Raw genomic sequence first — 18,086 nt, 5'->3', positions numbered from 1 at the left:
CAGCCATGCTGCGAAAACTTTACCCAGCAGGGTCTACAGAGCTTCCTCACAGCCACAGAGACCTAAACCCCATGGCCACGTTGCAGTTAGGACAGAATTGCATACACGTGACCAGGAAGAGCAGCCTGATGGATAACCAGGTCAGAGCCCTCTGACCCTCTCCGCCCCCTCCTTCCTGGAATCATCACGGACTCTCCCAAGTAGGCACAGCTCATCTTACAAAGATGGAGACTGTTTGGCTCTGAGAATAACACATCACAGCTCTTTGCACCCGCTGCCCCCTCAGATTCAAGACGTGCCCCCCACCCCCATCTCTCACATCCCCTGATAACGAGCATGGTCCCCCCTCAGTGAGGCCTTTCAGACTCCACATTTAAAGCCCCAAATGGGTCTCTACCATGTCCTATTATGATTCATGTCTTGGCGTGCATTATAATCTTACATGGGTTTCCCGTAGTCCAGATTACTGTGACAGAGGTTGCTTGCTGGGCTGGAAACTCAACCCTCATGACGCTGGAGGCCAGAGTCAGAGCTGAAAGTGTCAGCAGGCAAGTAGGGAGTTGACTCAGTTGACAGAGCTTGAACCTGAGTTCGCCCTAGAATCCATGGTTGCGGTTTTGTTTTTAAATGCAGGCTGGCATGCTCCTCATGTCCGTGGGAGGAAGCAGACCCCAGGCTTGCCAGCAGCCAGCAGAGCCTAGTCGGTAGGTCCCAAATGAAAGAATCTCTCATATGGTGCCCAAGGAACGGCCGTGGAGGCTGTCCTCTCACCGCCACACTCACACGTGCATGCCCACGTGCGCACACAGTGCCTTCCAAAGGCCCAGGACAGGCCCTCCCATTCCTTCCAGCTTCAGTGACTCGGGGTTCTGTAACTTGTGACTCAGTTGTGTCTCTGTGTCTGCAAACAGACTTCCTCTCTGGCCATCTTCCTCGGTGATATGTCCATTACAAGGATATTTCTCTTTGGATCATCTTGAGATTCTTCCATATAAAGTCACATACACAGGCTCTAGGGTTTAGGGGGTGGGGATACCCTACTTACTGTGCCATTAGATATTATTTTGCTCGTACAGTCCCATCCAAGCTCAAACATGAAGCCCGTTGAGACAGACAGTGGGTCTGTCTCATCTGTGCTGAGGACCTGAAATAGTGGAATCTGCATACCAGACATTGTCAGGACCAAACTAAAATCCAAGCGCCAGAAATCTCAGCGAGTTAGCAGTAAGTTGCACTGTGCTGGCTCTGGCTCTCGTGCATTTTCTGTCTTTGCTCCCCACTGGTATGTGATTGTGTGGCTAGAATCTTCTAATTCATCTGAGCTAGAAATAGGCTGCTTCTCCCACTGACTTTCTCTCCCCTCCCTTCTCTCTCTTGTTCCCTCCCTCTTCTTTCTTCCTTTCCCTTCTGTCTTAGGGCTTCTATTGCTGTGGCAAAACACAGTCACCAAAAAGCTATTTGGAGAGGAAAGGGTGTGCTTCGTTTTATACTTTCAGATCACAGTCTGTCCCTGAGGGAAGTCAGGACAGGAACTCAAGCAGAGCAGGAACCTGGAGGCAGGAGCTGTGACAGAGGCCATAGAGGGGAGCTGATTATAGACTTGCTCCCTGTGGCTTGCTCAGCCTGTTTTCTATAGCATCGAGGCCCACAGCTCAGAGATGGTATTGTCCACTGTGAGCTAGGCCCTCCACACCAACCACCAGCCAAGACAATGCAGCCCAGGCCTATCTGTTGGGGCATTTTCTCAGCTGAGATTCCCTCTTTCTTCCCAAATGACTAGCTTGTTGGCAAGTTAACATAAAACTATTCAACACACCTTTTGTCCCCCTCTCTCTCTCCCTCCCTTCCTCTTTTCCTCCCTCCCTCCTTTCCTCCCTCCTTCCCTCCCTCTCCCACTTTTTTTTCTCTTTCTCCTTCTCTCCCTTTCTTCCTTTTATTTCTTTAAAGCCATGCCTCTCTGTGCTGCCCAGGCTGACCCTGAGTTCAGTCTGTGACCTGCCTACCCCACTCTCCTAGAGTGCTGTGTATCAGCATGCCCTATAGTTGGTGCCTGTTTTCTTTTAAAGGGTTAGAGACCCCAACTTTAGCAAAATGATAAAGTTACATTGTGCAACCTAAATACAGTCATTAACAGTTTTGCAAAGCCCTCATTATTTTCCCCTGCAAATGGAATCCAGGTTGATTTATTAGGTTGTGCATAGTAGGGCACTAGGTGCATTTGGAGCGTTAAGTTTTTCCTTTCAAGCCAGTGCACACCAGAAGACTAATACTCAGAGACTTGAGCATCTGAGGCTGAATTTAACACTATTTAAAGAAAGAAAACCTTAGCCAGGGGACATAACTGTTAACATGGTGATTTGTAAAACCCTGGATTTCTAATAAGGTCTGACTGTTTCAAGGAAAACATATTTTGTTTCTAGGTAACATTTCAAGTCTTATTATGAACAAACACTACAAAATTGACTTGTAATGGGCAATACTGTAATGTCACAAGGCATTATTTAATGCCTAATGTGACTGAAAGCATTAATTGCTAGGAGCCATATCCTGTCCAAGCAGAACATGAACACACATTCTGTACCTCGTCTCTTACTGTAGGTTTCCGGATGAACTCGAGTGTAACGAAAGGCACTTAGAGAAGCTGTGCTGTCTGTGGCTTTTCTTCACCTGCTTGGATTATGCTCTTGGTCTCTTGTTAGCAAGCACAGGAGTCGCACCTGCTCAGAAGTGTACGGTAACAAGAGCTGCACGGAACTCAGCTACCGCATCTTGTGAAGCAGCGAATGGCCAGCGATTTCTTTAGAAGACTCTGGGTTTTTTTAAGTCACCTTTATAATAACAGCCTAGCTTCTTCCAAGAACATGCAATTGAGAGTTGGCTCTGTCTGCAGCCTTGAAATGAGTTTGGAGTGCTAGGATTGCCCACTGAAATCCAGTGAGTGGCCTTGGCTCATGCTGGAAAGTGTGTGTCAGCACGCTTCATGGAATTTACCTAATCTTGGGGCTATTTCCGAAAAAACTATCTCGGCTCTCAATTTTGGTGAGTTCCAGGGGACTCGCTAGGTCAAATGCATCTCATCATCCCTTATTTCTTATTCATCATTGTAATTTTTCTCACATAAAGTAGAAAATGATGTCTGATTCACTACAGAAATATGGAAGAGAAATATAACCGTCATATACTTTTCTGCCTTGAAGGCACATGCAGCATCTTAGTTCCCCTGGAGAAAATGCTCCTGGCTGTCTACCAGATACCAGGGGAGGGCAATCCTGCTGCCAAACCATGGTGAGCAGGGACTGTGATCACCATGGCACTGTTGTCCCCATTCCTCAAACCAGGGAATCACAAAGGGGAGTAGTGCCTCAAGTCCCACTCCACAGCTCATTAAAGAGGTAACTGCTAAGTGCCCATGTTGGGACACTTTGGTCAACATCTCTCCAAATCCTGAGCCACTTTTTCTGCCCGCTCTGGACTGAGACAGATCCACTCCTTTTTTGCTCTGCTCTGGAGAAGCTCACGGGCCAAAGAGATTTTGTTGACTCAGGGTGAGTGCTGCTCTTTGAGGCCACATTCCAAATCTCCATAGGCCTCAGAATTCATGCCCGGATGACCTCAGAGCACTTCTCAAATAGAGCTTCCAAATGCTGGGCAGGATGGTATATGCACCTCTAGTTTGCAGAATTAGCCAGTAGGGTCTCCTCCCAGGCTGCTGTGGTTTTCTTGTGCCCCCTAAAATTTATACATTGAAACTGAAGACCTAATATGATGTTATTAAAGGCTCTCTAGAGGATGGTTAAGTCAAAGGATTGGTGCCTCTAGAGACAAGATAAAAGGGAACCAGCCAGTCACCTTTGACCACCAACTCTTTTCTGGTGTGAGGACACTTGATACCGCTGTGGAAGGAGAAGACCCATCGATAGCATAGCAGCCAGTGTCTTGGTCCTGGGTTTCTCAGCTTCCAGAACACCGAAAATTCTTTATAAAGAATCTTATAATGATCCAGATTATGTATCTTGTGATAAAAGAACAAACAAGCACAGCCTACACAATGCTATTGATAGGAAGAGTCATGGGCGAGTGACCGATAGCCTGCTTCTTCATTTTTGTTCCCATTCTGTCGTCCATACGTGTCGGGAGGGGGGGGGGTCTGTCACAACACTAGGACAGTCAGGACTGTTACCTAAAAACATGCTGTTCTTGCATAAGAGGCGGATTCAGGATATAAGTCCAGGTCTTGCTAAGGGTTCCCTTAGCCATTGTACCGCATCAACTCTGACCTAAGACACTACAATCACTACACTGTTTAAAAACTGGTGGCAGAGCATGGTGCGGTGTAGAAACTGAGAACCACTGCGATGAGCTGAAGAGGCACTGTGACAGAAAGATGGGTGCGGGGCTAGGGAGACGGCTCAGTCAATAAAGTGTTTGCCTCAGGAACACAAGGACCTGAATCCAAACCTTTCAAAACTGCCTGGTGATGGATATGGGCATGTGTCTTCGTTACTCTTCTATTGCTGGGAAGAGACACCATGACTAAGGCAACATATAGAAGAAAACCTTTAATTGGGGGCTTGCTTAGGAGGATTAGTCTATGATCATCATAATGGGGAACATGGCAGCAGGCAGGCAAGCGTGGCAGAGAAGTAGCAAGAGCTTTACATCATGATCCGCAGGCAGCAGGCAGAAGGAGAAACAGTGTGCCTGGTGTGGGCATTTTAACCTTCAAAGACCACTCCGAGTGATATATCTCTTAAGTTGCCTCAAATAGTTCCCCTTCCTGGTGATTAAGTATTCAAATATGTAAGCCAATGGGAGCCATTCTCAAGTAGAGCACCACACTTAGTAACCCCAGCCCAGAGAAGCAGACAGGTGGATCCCTGAGGCTCACTGGCCAGACAGGCTAGTTTAATGGGTGAGCCCCAGGTTAATGAGAGACTCTATCTCAAAGGAGTTAGATGACATTCCTGCAATGACGATCAGGGTTGTCTTTGGGCCTCCACATGATCACGCAGATACTCAAATGCAAACCCGCACATGAACATAGATATGTCTCCCATGCATACGCATACACACATAGATTTAAAGAGAAAGAAGAGTCCAAAGTCCTGCATGGACCCAAGTTTCAGCTCTGCCAGCCAAAAGCTCTGTGGTCTCTTCAGGTCACCTTTCTTTTTAGTCTATCCTGGCTGTGCAGTGGAGTAAGAATACCCACCTCTAGGAGTGGTTGTGTAGCGTGAGGAGACAACGCGAGAGGGAGACCCTCCAGGAATGAAGCTATGCACCGATACCGGAGTTGCCTCCAAGGGGCCACATGAGTAGGTCCAGAGCCAGAAGTCAGGGAGATCAATGCCTGGACACTGCAGTTTGCTGGGAAATAGTTCTCCATGTTTTAGAATTATTATATGAAGTGTTTTTTAAAACCTTAACATTTAGCTAGGCAAAACACAGTAGCCTTAACGACAAAGGACTAGCATGGGGTCTTGTGTATACCATGCATGGCAAGGGCATTCCAGAACTAGTATAGGTAGCAGGGATTTGGCAACTCAATTCCTCAGCTAACGAAGAGTCTCTATTTGTTTCAAAAGCATTCAGGAATCCAACTGTGAAAGTGTTGACATGTTTCTGCCCTACCTGGTCCCACAGACGTTCAGTCCCAAAGAAACCATTAGAGACCTTCTTTTCCAGATATATGAAAAAGAAAGGTGATTTTTTCCCCCAGCATTATAGTTCACAGTGACAAAAACAAAAATAAGTGAATGAAAACATGAGGTGTTTGTTTACTGGAAGAAGCCAAGGACATGTAATGAGTAATGGGAAATAGGCAACCTGGCTGGTAAGATACTGGCAACGAAGTAAGCAATTTCATTGGCTATAGAGAAGCTAACAGAGCAGCCAGCCTGCAGGCAGCGCGTGCCATTATGTGGAAATGGCCCCCTTCATGGCCCTTGGTTTGCTCAAGGTTGAGGGCTGTGTGGATAGAGCGAATATCAGTGGCTAGGTTGAGAGTGTGAGTTTTGAGTGTGGTGGTTTCACAGAGGCAAATGGCTTCTGTCTGCAGACTTCACTATCCATGTCTCATAAAAGGGTTAGAATGGTGCTTCCCTCGTTGCATAGCTGTGAGCTGTTCTCTACGATAAAGCGTGTAAAATACTTGGCTACAGGACTGACCCTTGGAGGTATTCCACTATGACTGTAGATGACTCTGCTATAAAATCTTTAAGGAATTGACAGCCATTTTAAGGGCAGAAATATATTCTAAGAAATTAAAAAGAATAAATGCACAGGGAACAACTTAAACTTTATTTTATGACATAAATTCCATGCATAGTGTAAGACAATCCACGCTATGCTGGACGCATCAGTTTCTGGAGATTGTTCCTGAAGTCTTCTGGAAGGTTTTCTGGCTTCCCCGTGGCTGGATTCACGAAGACATGGACTGCAGAACCCGTGGCGCATGCCAGAGGATCAAACTGTGCTAATTTAGGGTGGCCTAAGAAAAAACCATCAGTGAGGTCATGGTGATCTACTGAAGGCATCTCCTCGGTGGACTTAGGAGGAAACACAGCCAGTCGGTAATACACACTGGAGCGACCCACTTTCTCCACAGCCAGGGCAGCCACTGGGATCTGAGGGAAGCTGATGGCTTTGTAGTATTGGCATTGATTGCTCACCATGAACCCCATCAGGGGAGACTTTGCCAGGCTGAGATTCAGGCCGCAGTACCTAGAAAGTGAAATCACAGTGCTTACTCTAGGTTCTCCCAACACCGACAACAATCCTAATCCATAGGCTGTGTGTTCAGCGGCTTGGGAAGCCCAGTTCCATCACTTCTCACCTGAATTCCTTTGGACAAGTTATTTAACTTCCCTGCATCTCAGTTTCCACAACCATGTAATGCCCATAGCTGTAGTCTTCATAGTCTGACTATTAGCATTAAAAGGCCAATGTTTAGGGCTGGAGAGATGACTCAGGGCTTCAAAACATGTTCTTCCAGAGCACTCAAGTTTCTACCCACTTCCAACTGCCTGTTACGTCAGCTCCAGGGACTTCAGTGCCTTCTTCTGGCCTCCCTGGTCACTACATTCATGTGCACATGCAAGTATACACATAGATAAAATAAAGCCTCTTTTTAAAGAAGATGGATGTCTATCATTTAATATACCATAGTTCCTAGACATAATGATCTCTCACTAAACATAGGTGACTTCTGTATCATTCTGTCAGCTTGTCTTATTTCTGCTGTTGTGTTAATTAATACATGCTGGCAAAAAGCAACTTCGAAAGGTTTTAGCTCGTAATTCTAGGCTACAGCCCATCACTGCAAGGAAGTCAAGGCCACAGGAACTTGAAATAGCTCGTCATGTCCATAGTTAAGAGCAGAGTGAAATGAATGCATGCATGCTTGCCAAAGCTTTATACTTACACAGGTCTGCATCCCATGCCCAGGGAATGCATGGATCTTCTTACATCAACCCCCACAATATGCCCTTAGGTCAAACCAATCTAGACCATCCCTCACTGAGACTGTCTTCCAAGATGATTCCAGATAGTACCATTTTTACAGTCAAAATTAACCTTCACACCTGTTTTTCTTCTCATCAAGAATTAGGTTTTTCTCCACTAGATGAGAGGGAAAACTCATAAAAGAAATTATATCTGGTGGCCAGTGGTGGCACACGCCTTTAATCTCTGCGCTTGGGAGGTAGAGGCAGGTGGATCTCTGTGAGTTCAAGGTCAGCGTGGTCTACAAGAGCTAGTTCCAGGTTCCAGGACAGGCTTTATAGCTACTGAGAAACCCTGCCTCAAAAAGCCAAAAAGAAGAAAGTTATATTCTTTATCTCTGCCTCTAAACTTTGATCCTTTGATCTCTTTAAGAACAGGGGCTGCATCTCACTTGGTTTTTTTTGCTTGTTAACAAGAAATGAAATGACACTTGACACAGTGCTTGGAGGACCGAATCCCAAATAGAGAGGGGATTCAGCATGAAGTTCCACCTCTCACAGAGGACCTTCCGGCAATCCTCAGCTGCTAAGAAAGGGAGAGTCAGTTTTCTCTAAGGATGTGGCCCTTGATAAGCTGACCGCGTTCCAGTGCAAGGCCACACATCCAGGATATTTGGCAGCACAAATTGGCCCATCTAGAGGGGAAGAAAGACACAAGGTTGGTTGGGAAGGGAAGGGGAGATGAATTTGGCAAGAAGAGGAAGAAGAGGGAACATTATAATTGAGCAAAATTCTCAAAGAGCTAAAAACAAACCAACAGGCAAGGTCAAACAGAGTGGGAAGGGAAAGGTCAAGGTCAAACAGAATAGGAAGGAGAAGCTCCCTGCTAAGTTACAGCCCCTCCCTCAGTCGGCTGAAGACCCATTGCTATTGGGATTTAAGTATTTTCTTACTGCCCTTTCTTGCAGAGAACGAATGTGGAGCTCTCTGCAAGGAATAGTGATGGCTTGTAGACAGGTTTCACCCTAAAATTGTTCACTAGAAGTTGAGGAACAAAAAACAACTTAATTTCAGAATGGGCCCTGTGAGGGGCTTGTCACCGTTGTTACCCGCCATTGTCACCCAGAGAAACACTGGGTACCTTTTACTTTCCCTCATGGAAAGCTGTCCAATGATAAAGACCCTTGCAGAATGGTTGTTCTGTACCATCCTGGGTGACCTCATTTGTTGCATAACAGAATAGAGTATGTCCAGATTGCCTAGAAAGAAACTTTGAAAGGATGAACAGCAAACTGTTTTCAGTGACATCTAAGATTCACAAATGCTTTCTTTCTCTTTCAGCTTGTATGAATGTCTCCAACTGAACACAATTTGCTTTTGAAAGAAGAAAATGTTTTAAAATGACTGAATGTAAAAAAATAAAATAAAAGAAGATTCAAAGATCTAAATGAGGCTCTTTGGTCTTGTCCCTGGCTGCCCTCCTCTGTGTACCTTCCTCAGGAACACCATGTCATGATCTGTTCAAGTGCTCTAAAAAAGCATCATAGCCTGGATGGATTATAAACACAGAAGTTCATTTCATACAGTCCTGACATCCAGGGCATCTAAGATCAAGATGCTAACTGACTGGGGTCTGGCGACAGTCCACTTACTGCTTCACAGACAGCTTTAAAGTGTGCGCAGGGCAAAAGCAAAGGCATTCTCCCGGGTCTAGGTCATAAGGGCATTAATTCAATCCATGTAGCTCTGCCCTTGTCACCTAATCGGCTCCATGGGCCCCATCAAGAGTCCCTCATCCTGAAGATGAAGTTTCAATGCAGGCATCCAAGATGACACAAACATCCATGACAGTGCACAGGGGAAAACTAACTGGGAACCTTTCTTTGTGCTCAGACTCCAAGGTGCACTGAGAATCAGATCCCCTCTTCGCTTCCAGAGCCCTCCGTGGCTTTTCTGTGCTGAGCCACATTTCTCTCTCTTTTAGAGAGTGGAGAGCAGAGAAACAGTAGCTCTTCCCTCCAGGACAGAAATATTTCATGAGCTCCTTGTTTGCGTGTGAGCGCAGCTGGGATGCTCTTAAATAATTGAGACATGCCAGATTTCAACACAGCAACTACTGAGTACCGGAGTAGGGCAAGCCTGTGTTCCCTGCCTTCTTGTCTCTTCGGTTTTCCAAAGAACCCTGCAAGGCAGCATTTGCTCCCCCCCCCCCCCCACACACACACACTTTACAGGGAAGGAAAAAAGCAGAAGGATTTGCATTCAGTAGTGCTGGACTTGGCCCCAAACTCTGGGCTCTGGGCTCTCTTGATGCAAATTCACAGTCCCCCCTGCCATCTTAGATAGTTAAACAACAACAACAAAAATTTGCATCTAAGGTCAGTGAATGGACTATATTAAAAAATGTTTTTAATTATTTGAGAAGTTCGTTCAATATATTTAGATAATCGCTCAACTAATCTACCCGACTCCTCTCATATCCACCCATCTCCCTAGCTCCACTGTGTGTGTTTATGTGTGTTTGTGTGTGTGCATGCGTTCGCATGCACGTGTGAGTGTTCAGTGTGGTCAACCTACCAGGAGCCATAAACCATACACCTCAGTCACTTCTGTGACTTGAGAGCAGTGTCATCACCCTGAAACCACATACAGCATGTTCAAAACATCACACCCCAGGCTGACTGGATTGGTGGTCGCGACAGGCTCCCAGGGAGAAGCTTTTCTATTGCTGCTTTTCTTTTTCTCAAAGTTTCTATAGGTAAGGGTACTTTTCAAAGTCAAGTAGTTGTTAACTCCTCACAGATAAAGCATTTCTATAGGCTACTACCTTTCCCTTGACCCAATGTTAGCTCGATCCCTTTGGTTGCAGAAGAAAGTCATGCTTTTCCCTCCTATTCTTACCTCCTTCTTTCCCATGCATTTTATCTCCATCTTCAACATCCCCAGCACGTCCTTGATGAGGAAGAGGAAAAGGCAAATGAGCTGGAAAGGGAGGGCCCTTCTACATACACTGTCGATCTCGAGCAAAAAATCACTGATTCAATCCCAGTGCGGATGTGATAAACTCAATTTTATCAAATGTGATAAAACCAGACTAAGTCCAGGGGTTCTGCCAGGTCAAAACAAGGCAGCCTACTCGATCTTGGGAAATGGGGATAGTTTTCAGAGATGTGATAGCTTAAAATGAGATGTTAAAAAGATACAAAAGTCACCCAAGTGACCAACAGAAAGAAAAACCCTCTGAGGGAAACAGCTCACATCAGAGGCCAGAGAGAGAAAAGCTCTTGGTGGAGACAGAAGCTCCCATCATCTGGAACACAGGCTCCAAAGGAGACTGGGAAGGGTTTTGTGAATGAGCTTGGCCTTTATCCCAGGCAATGGGAAGGAAGTGCGTGTTCGTAAGGGAGAAGCAAGATGGGGATTGTTTAGTGAAATGGTCAATCGTTTCGAATGGAACAGTGGGTTCCAGGGGAGACAATAGTGCCTGGAGAGAAAGCAGCAAGGCAACTCTTCCCTCCTGGCAAAGATGCTGGTGGCTTGAACCAGTGACCACAGAGAAGATGGAAAACGGTCTGATGAACTCAAGAGATTTTTTTTTTTTTGCAGAACTTCTAGTCGCAGAATGAGGGAGAAGGCTCCTGAAACAATAGTCTCCAGGCTTTTGCAAGGGACTGATGGCTCCATTTGTGGCAGGAGGGAATGGTGGCAAACGCTTGGTGCTGGCGAGGAAGAAAAGTGAGTCGGGTGCTGAAAAGGCTGAGTTGAGGGACTGGAAGGGTCTAAGAGGTGATCTGAGTCACTGCCTCTCTCAGTCCCTATCACTAGCCAAACCTGTCTTCTGAGCTCCAGACCTGCGCATTCGAGTGCTTCCTGGGAGAAGCTCCGAGCTGTGTGCTTAATGAAATCCAGTTCAGGCAGGCCACACAGAGGTCGGGGTGGGCTGTGAGACAGACAGTGTAGTAAGTCCGCAGGGAACTGGAAGGCAAGTGCCTGTCTGGCTCCGGGCAGACTCCGAGGCTCGTGTGACCTGCCTGGTTTGTCCTTCAAGCCCCTAGTCTGTAACCATTGGGTGAAGTGAACAGCAAACGTGGGAGGAGACACTCACTGTCTTGGTGACCCAGAGACCCAGTCTTACATAAGCTGATCCTCAGCTGGTGACTTCCTGGGATGTAACAAGCAACCGGAAGTGCGTGACTCACGCACACGAAGGCTAATCTTCCGTGTATTCTGATGCCTATCTCAGTACACTGTAGACAGAGGAATGCTTGCGTTGGAAGCGCCTTTGGAGTTGGGTCACCTAGGCTTTCAATCCTGATGCAATTCAGAATCTGCTGCAGAGCCTGTGAAAGGTTCAGATCCCCCACGTAACTGTCAGACCTCCTGAGTAGTTTGCAAGGGGGTCCAGAAAGCCTAGCAGGCTGCAGGAGACGATGAGAATCAGCTTCCTCTGCAGAGCAGAACACTCACCCAGATGAGGAGGCAAATGGCTCAGACACTCAGATACCTTTACCCACACTTTTCAGTGGGACTGCTCATCACCTCACCCCATGACTCAGCCCTGCTCTGGCTTGAGGACCAAGGCGTCTCGGAGGCATTCACCGCCCAGAGTCAGATGAGAACTGCCCGTCATCCTGCTCAGACTTGTACCTGGCCCAGCAACTGTGTTCATTCTCTCCTCCAAGTTCCTATCTCCTTCAGTGAACCCATTAACTCCATTCTGCCTGAGCCTCTCAGAGGAAGCCCTGCCTACATGGTGTCTGGTTTGTCTGAGGACACAGTCCCAGAGAGCATGTGCCTGTCAGGTAGTGGGAGGCCCTCAGGCAGATGGTTCTGCTACACCTTTGGGAGGAGGGCAGCTATTCATGTCCCTTGATGTGACTCACAGAAAACTGGCTGTAGCCCATGGTCAGTCACCTGGAGAGCCAGGGCAGGAAGATGACAGGAAGCCCATCCCCCACCTCTCTCAACTAAAGACAGGTTTGGCAGTGGGAGCCCATGCAGGGCTGAGTTCTCAGGAAGCATCCCACAGGATCTGCAGAACTGTCAGCCTCCGGAGACCAAGCTGGCATTGAAGAATGAATTACTTATGGCTCTGCCCAAGTCATTAGTATTGAATCAAGCATGCATGAATCTTGTCATCACAGAACGACTGGAGTCCACAAAGTCCAGGCAGACTAATAGTCCCTTAGTCAGCCATGTCCAGTAATTTGTCACAGTGTGCCTTGGATGGCGTGTACCTTTAACTCACAGAGATCCTCCTGCCTCTTCCCCACAAGTGCTGGAACTAGAGTTACAGACCACCACACCAGTTTAAAGTCCTCTCCTTTTGGTTTATTGTTTGTTGTTCTTGTTTTGTTGTGGTCCTGGGAACTCTGACTCAAAGACAAAAGACAACAGGACCAGCTACTGAGACAGACTTTAGGCCAAGGCAATTTGCAGAGTTAATAGAATTTAATGACCATTGACTGCACTGCTGTAACAGGCGTTTCCTCAGGAGGTTCAGCGTGGGTCCTTGGTGGCAAAGACTCAAGCATAACCAATTTGTGATGTGACGATATTAATAGTTGATAACCTAAGCGTGACTGCTCAACTGTACCAATTTAACCATTGTGTTTGTGCTGGTAGAAGACAGGTTTTCGTCTCTGCTGGGTTCTACAATAATCACAGAGATGGAGAACACTTCATTACAAACCAAGAGGACTTTGTAAGAAAGCAATATGTACAGTCGTATGAGATGCTGCAATAAAGGAACCCAGCTGGGAGCGAGGCAAGTGGAGCATAGAGCTTTTGAGGTTCCAGGAAGAGGTAAGTGAAGCTGGACCACGAGATGGGATGGGAGAACAGTGATGGGTGAACTGGGGGAGGGAGAATGGCCCTACCCTGTGCAAACTGCACTTTCACCTAACAGAGTGGGACTGTTCTGTGGGAGGAAGGTAATGGCATAATCATGTTTGCACCTCAAGACCAGCACAGTAGGAATGGACTGGCGCAGGCAGGGTGGATGCAGAGGCAGGTCAGGAAACCACAGACTCGATGGACGGGAACGGCAGAGACTGAGTGTGGCTTCCAGAGAGATTCAAGGAGAGCTGAGAAGAAAGAAATCTGGGGTTTTCTTGGCCAGTTGCCTTCCTCTGATGAAAGTCGTAGCTGAGAGCAGTTATGTCACAGGAAGAGCACATGTCCCCACAGGCTCTTTACCAGGAAGGAGCTGCGACTTAGTGGACCTGCTTCAGTCACCTGTCATTCTGCCTGGCTTTGCCTAGGTTCCGATCCCATTGTCTAGTGTAGTCAAGTTCTTCCAGAACATTATCACACAGCTCAGGGAAATGACCAAACAGATAAATAAACTTATTTGAAATGTATGGAAGCTGCTTTGCTCCCAAAAGGGATGGGAGGCAGTGAAGATGAAAACGGAACAGAATGCTTTCTGACAATCTCATATTTAAAGCAAGCACGACCTCAAGTGCACTGTTTTTTTTTTCTTCTTCTTTGATTAGTTTCGTGTTGCTCTTGAGCATATTTTGGCTCTATTTACAGGACAAATTATCTCAGAGGTAACAAGAAAAATTTCTCAAAACTAAAGTCTAGCAAGATGCGAGACTGAGCAAACATCTAAATAAGCCTTTAGTCCGAGCTATGTTTATCTTGGTACTCGGCAATATACCAATATAAAAAATAAAAAATGATATTTCTAAACCGAGTTGCCTAGCTCCAAAGAAGTGAGCAATCGTTTAGATTAGGAATATTGTGCAGACCCAGTGGGCTGCAGACTGTAGTTAGTGCAGTTTTAGTGTGCATCCAGAAGGTCCCAGACTGAGAAAATCAAAATAATGGAAATTATCTGCTCTGAGAGCAGAACCATTTCTCTGCAACCACATTCTCACAGGAAGTTCATTCTGGTAAATCAGTGTCAAAGTGACAAGACAATCCAACATGTCTCTAGAGGCATAATATATAACAAGCAAAACAAAAATACAAATCTGTGTTCAGAAGATTAAGGAATGGAATCTTTTTTTTTCCCTTGAAAATTGAAAGAGTGAAACAAATTCATTAAAACATTTGGAATGAAAACAGAAAGACCACGACATGATGCTCAATTAACAGAAAACACTATCCGCTCGAATAAATGTAGGAGACAGCCATCTGATTTTTCCGACGCTGAGAAGCAGAATCTGTCGATAAATACAGACCCAGAGGAGAAGCTGTGGTAGGAGGGAGAAGCTTGCACAGGAAGGGCAGATGGCATTGCAACTTTCTGCTCTGTGCTCTCTGCCTTTGCTGGAGCTGTTCCCTAAAAAATGCTTCAAGGACCACACTCTGAGCTATGATTAGAAAGTGACTGGAGTTCTTAAAACCAAGCAAGCCAGGGACCTGGTCATTGTCCTGGGTCCACTGAGGACAAGCCTCCCCTGCCACAGCATTCAGCCAGGCCACTAAGGGGCTGCCTGACAGCCAGGTACCGACCAGGGCAGAAGGAGCAGCGGTTTGGAATCCCCAGCATGACTGGGATTTCTTATCTAGAAAGGGCAGAACTGGAGGAGGCAGAGGATTGATAGAGACTAGGAAGATGTTTTGGGGGACTGGGGAGACAGCACAGTCAATCAAGTGCTTGCTGGACAAGCCTAAGAACCCGAGTTCAGATTCTCAGCACCCACATAAAAAGGCAGGGTGCCATGATGTCCATCTGTAATCCCAGCACTGGGGACTTGAAGACAGGAGGAGCCCTGGCGTTTGCTGACCATTCAGTCTAGCCAGATCGATGAGCTCTAGGTCCTTGTCTCAGAAAACAGTGGAAAGTGATTGTAGAAAGATACCTGATGCATATATTCTATACTTTCTTCATCCATTCTTCCATTGAAGGGCATCTAGATTGTTTCCAGGTTCTGGCTACTACTCAGCAGTAAAAAACAAGGACTTCTTGAATTTTGCATGCAAATGGATGGAAATAGAAAACACTGTCCTGAGTGAGGTAAGCCAGATCCAAAAAGAGGAACATGGGATGTACTCACTCGTATTTGGTTTCTAGCCATAAACCAAGGACATTGAGCCTATAATTAGTGATCCTAGAGAAGCTAAATAAGAAGGAGAACCCAAAGAAAAACATATAGGCATCCTCCTGAATATTAGCCTTCATCAGGCAAGGAAAGGAGACAGAGACAGAGACCCACATTGGAGCACCGGACAGAAATCTCAAGGTCCAAATCAGGAGCAGAAGGAGAGAGAGCACGAGCAAGGAACTCAGGACCGCGAGGGGTGCACCCACACACTGAGACAATGGGGATGTTCTATCGGGAACTCACCAAGGCCAGCTGGCCTGGGTCTGAAAAGGCCTGAGATAAAACCGGACTTGCTGAACATAGAGGACAATGAGGACTACTGAGAACTCAAGAACAATGGCAATGGGTTTTTGATCCTACTGCACGTACTGGCTTTGTGGGAGCCTAGGCAGTTTGGATGCTCACTTTACTAGACCTGGATGGAGGTGGGTGGTCCTTGGACTTCCCACAGGGCAGGGAACCTTGATTGCTCTTTGGGCTGACGAGGGAGGGGGACTTGGTTGGGGGAGGGGGAGGGAAATGGGAGACGGTGGTGGGGAAGAGACAGAAATCTTTAATAAATAAAAAAAAAAGAAAGATACCTGATGTTGACTCCTGGCTTCCTCCTACACATACACACACGGATGTGCACACCTGTGAACACAGGCTGGCTTCCTCCTACACATACACACACGGATGTGCACACCTGTGAACACAGGCTGGCTTCCGCCTGCACATGCGCACATGGATGTGCACACCTGTGAACACAGGCTGGCTTCCTCCTACACATACACACATGGATGTGCACACCTGTGAACACAGGCTGGCTTCCTCCTGCACATACACACACGGATGTGCACACCTGTGAACACAGGCTGGCTTCCGCCTGCACATACACACACGGATGTGCACACCTGTGAACACAGGCTGGCTTCCGCCTGCACATACACACACGGATGTGCACACCTGTGAACACAGGCTGGCTTCCGCCTGCACATACACACACGGATGTGCACACCTGTGAACACAGGCTGGCTTCCGCCTGCACATGCTCACACGGATGTGCACACCTGTGAACACAGGCTGGCTTCCTCCTACACATACACACACGGATGTGCACACCTGTGAACACAGGCTGGCTTCCTCCTGCACATACACACATGGATGGGCACACCCGTGAATGCAGGTACACACATCCTTCAGACACGCTTTTGGTTTTTAAAATTCCCACAGTGTGTCTTTCTTTAAGTAAGGTACACATCCATGGACATATTTTAAAGAAGAAACATTTTGGAGAGAAATGGGCTAAGGTGTGAACATCAGATATATGGATCTCTTAAGTAACGTAGTCTCTTTGGTGTTAGTAACAATGTTCTGGTCTGTTTGTTATTGCTGTAATAATCACATAACTGGTAGCTACCTGAGAAGGTGTTTATTTCTCCTCTTAGTTGATAGTCTGGCATGAAAGGAAGGCAGAGCAGAGACTCAAGGAAGGAATTGGAGGCAGGAATTGAAGCAAAGGCCAAGGAAGAACATCACTAACCAGCTTGTTCCTCGTGGCTTGCTCAACGTGCTTTTTAACAACACAACCCAGGACCACTTTCCTAGATACGGCACTGCCCACAGTGGGCTGAGCCCTCTTAAATCAATCATTAATTTAAAAAATGCCCTAAAGACTTCCCTATAGGCTAATCTAATATGAACATCTTCTCAGTTGAGGTTCTGTCTTCCCAAATGACTCCAGTTTATGTCAAGCTGACAAGAAACAAAACAAAGCCCTAACCAGCACACACAATGCAAACACATCTTCTCATTATTCTTTCCTAACTTTTATTGCATTTTTGAAAATGAACATGTCATGCTAACAAAATTATAAAACTACTTTTGTGGTGGGGGGAAGAATTGGGAGAAGAGAGATTTGAAAAAACTCATTTACATACATGAGCTTGAGTGGATGAAAAAAAAAATCAAAGACACAACGTCTTTCAAATGACTTCATTCTTTTAAAGGCCAAAAGGCAATGGGCACTATGAAAGGGTTTAACAAGGTCCACAGGGCAGCGGTAAGGGTGGGGGTGGGTGGAGGGGTGGGAGGTGCAGGAGTATATATATCTAAAGCTAAGGCAGTCTGAGGAGATACACCATTTGAGCAGAGCGAATTGTTTAGTGGGGTAGCCAGGTTCAAATGCCTTTCAAATCCACCTAAGAGAGACTGTGATGTGGGATTCCCCTCTGTATGCTGTGAACACCATTCATTGGTTATTAAAGAAACTATCTTAGGCCTGTGCAGAACAGAATAGCGGTAGGTGGGAGAAACTAAACTGAATGCTGGGAGAAAGGAAGCAGAATAAGAGAGAAGCTATGGAGCCACAACCAGAGATAGACACGTTGAAACCTTGCTGGTAGGTCACAAACCTCATGGTAAAATATAAAATAATGGATATGGGTTAATTCTAGATGTAAGAGCTAGCTAGCAATATGCTTAAGTAATTGGCCAAGCAGTGATTTATTCATACAGCTTCTGTGTGGTTATTTCGGGAGTCTGGGCAGCTGGGAAATGAACAAGTGGCCTCCTTACAACAGAGAGGCAAGCAAGGCATAGCACAGGC

Source organism: Microtus pennsylvanicus, chromosome 2, assembly GCF_037038515.1.
Source record: "Microtus pennsylvanicus isolate mMicPen1 chromosome 2, mMicPen1.hap1, whole genome shotgun sequence".
In the NCBI taxonomy this organism is placed as follows: domain Eukaryota; kingdom Metazoa; phylum Chordata; class Mammalia; order Rodentia; family Cricetidae; genus Microtus; species Microtus pennsylvanicus.
Note: the sequence above shows the minus strand (reverse complement) of the source record.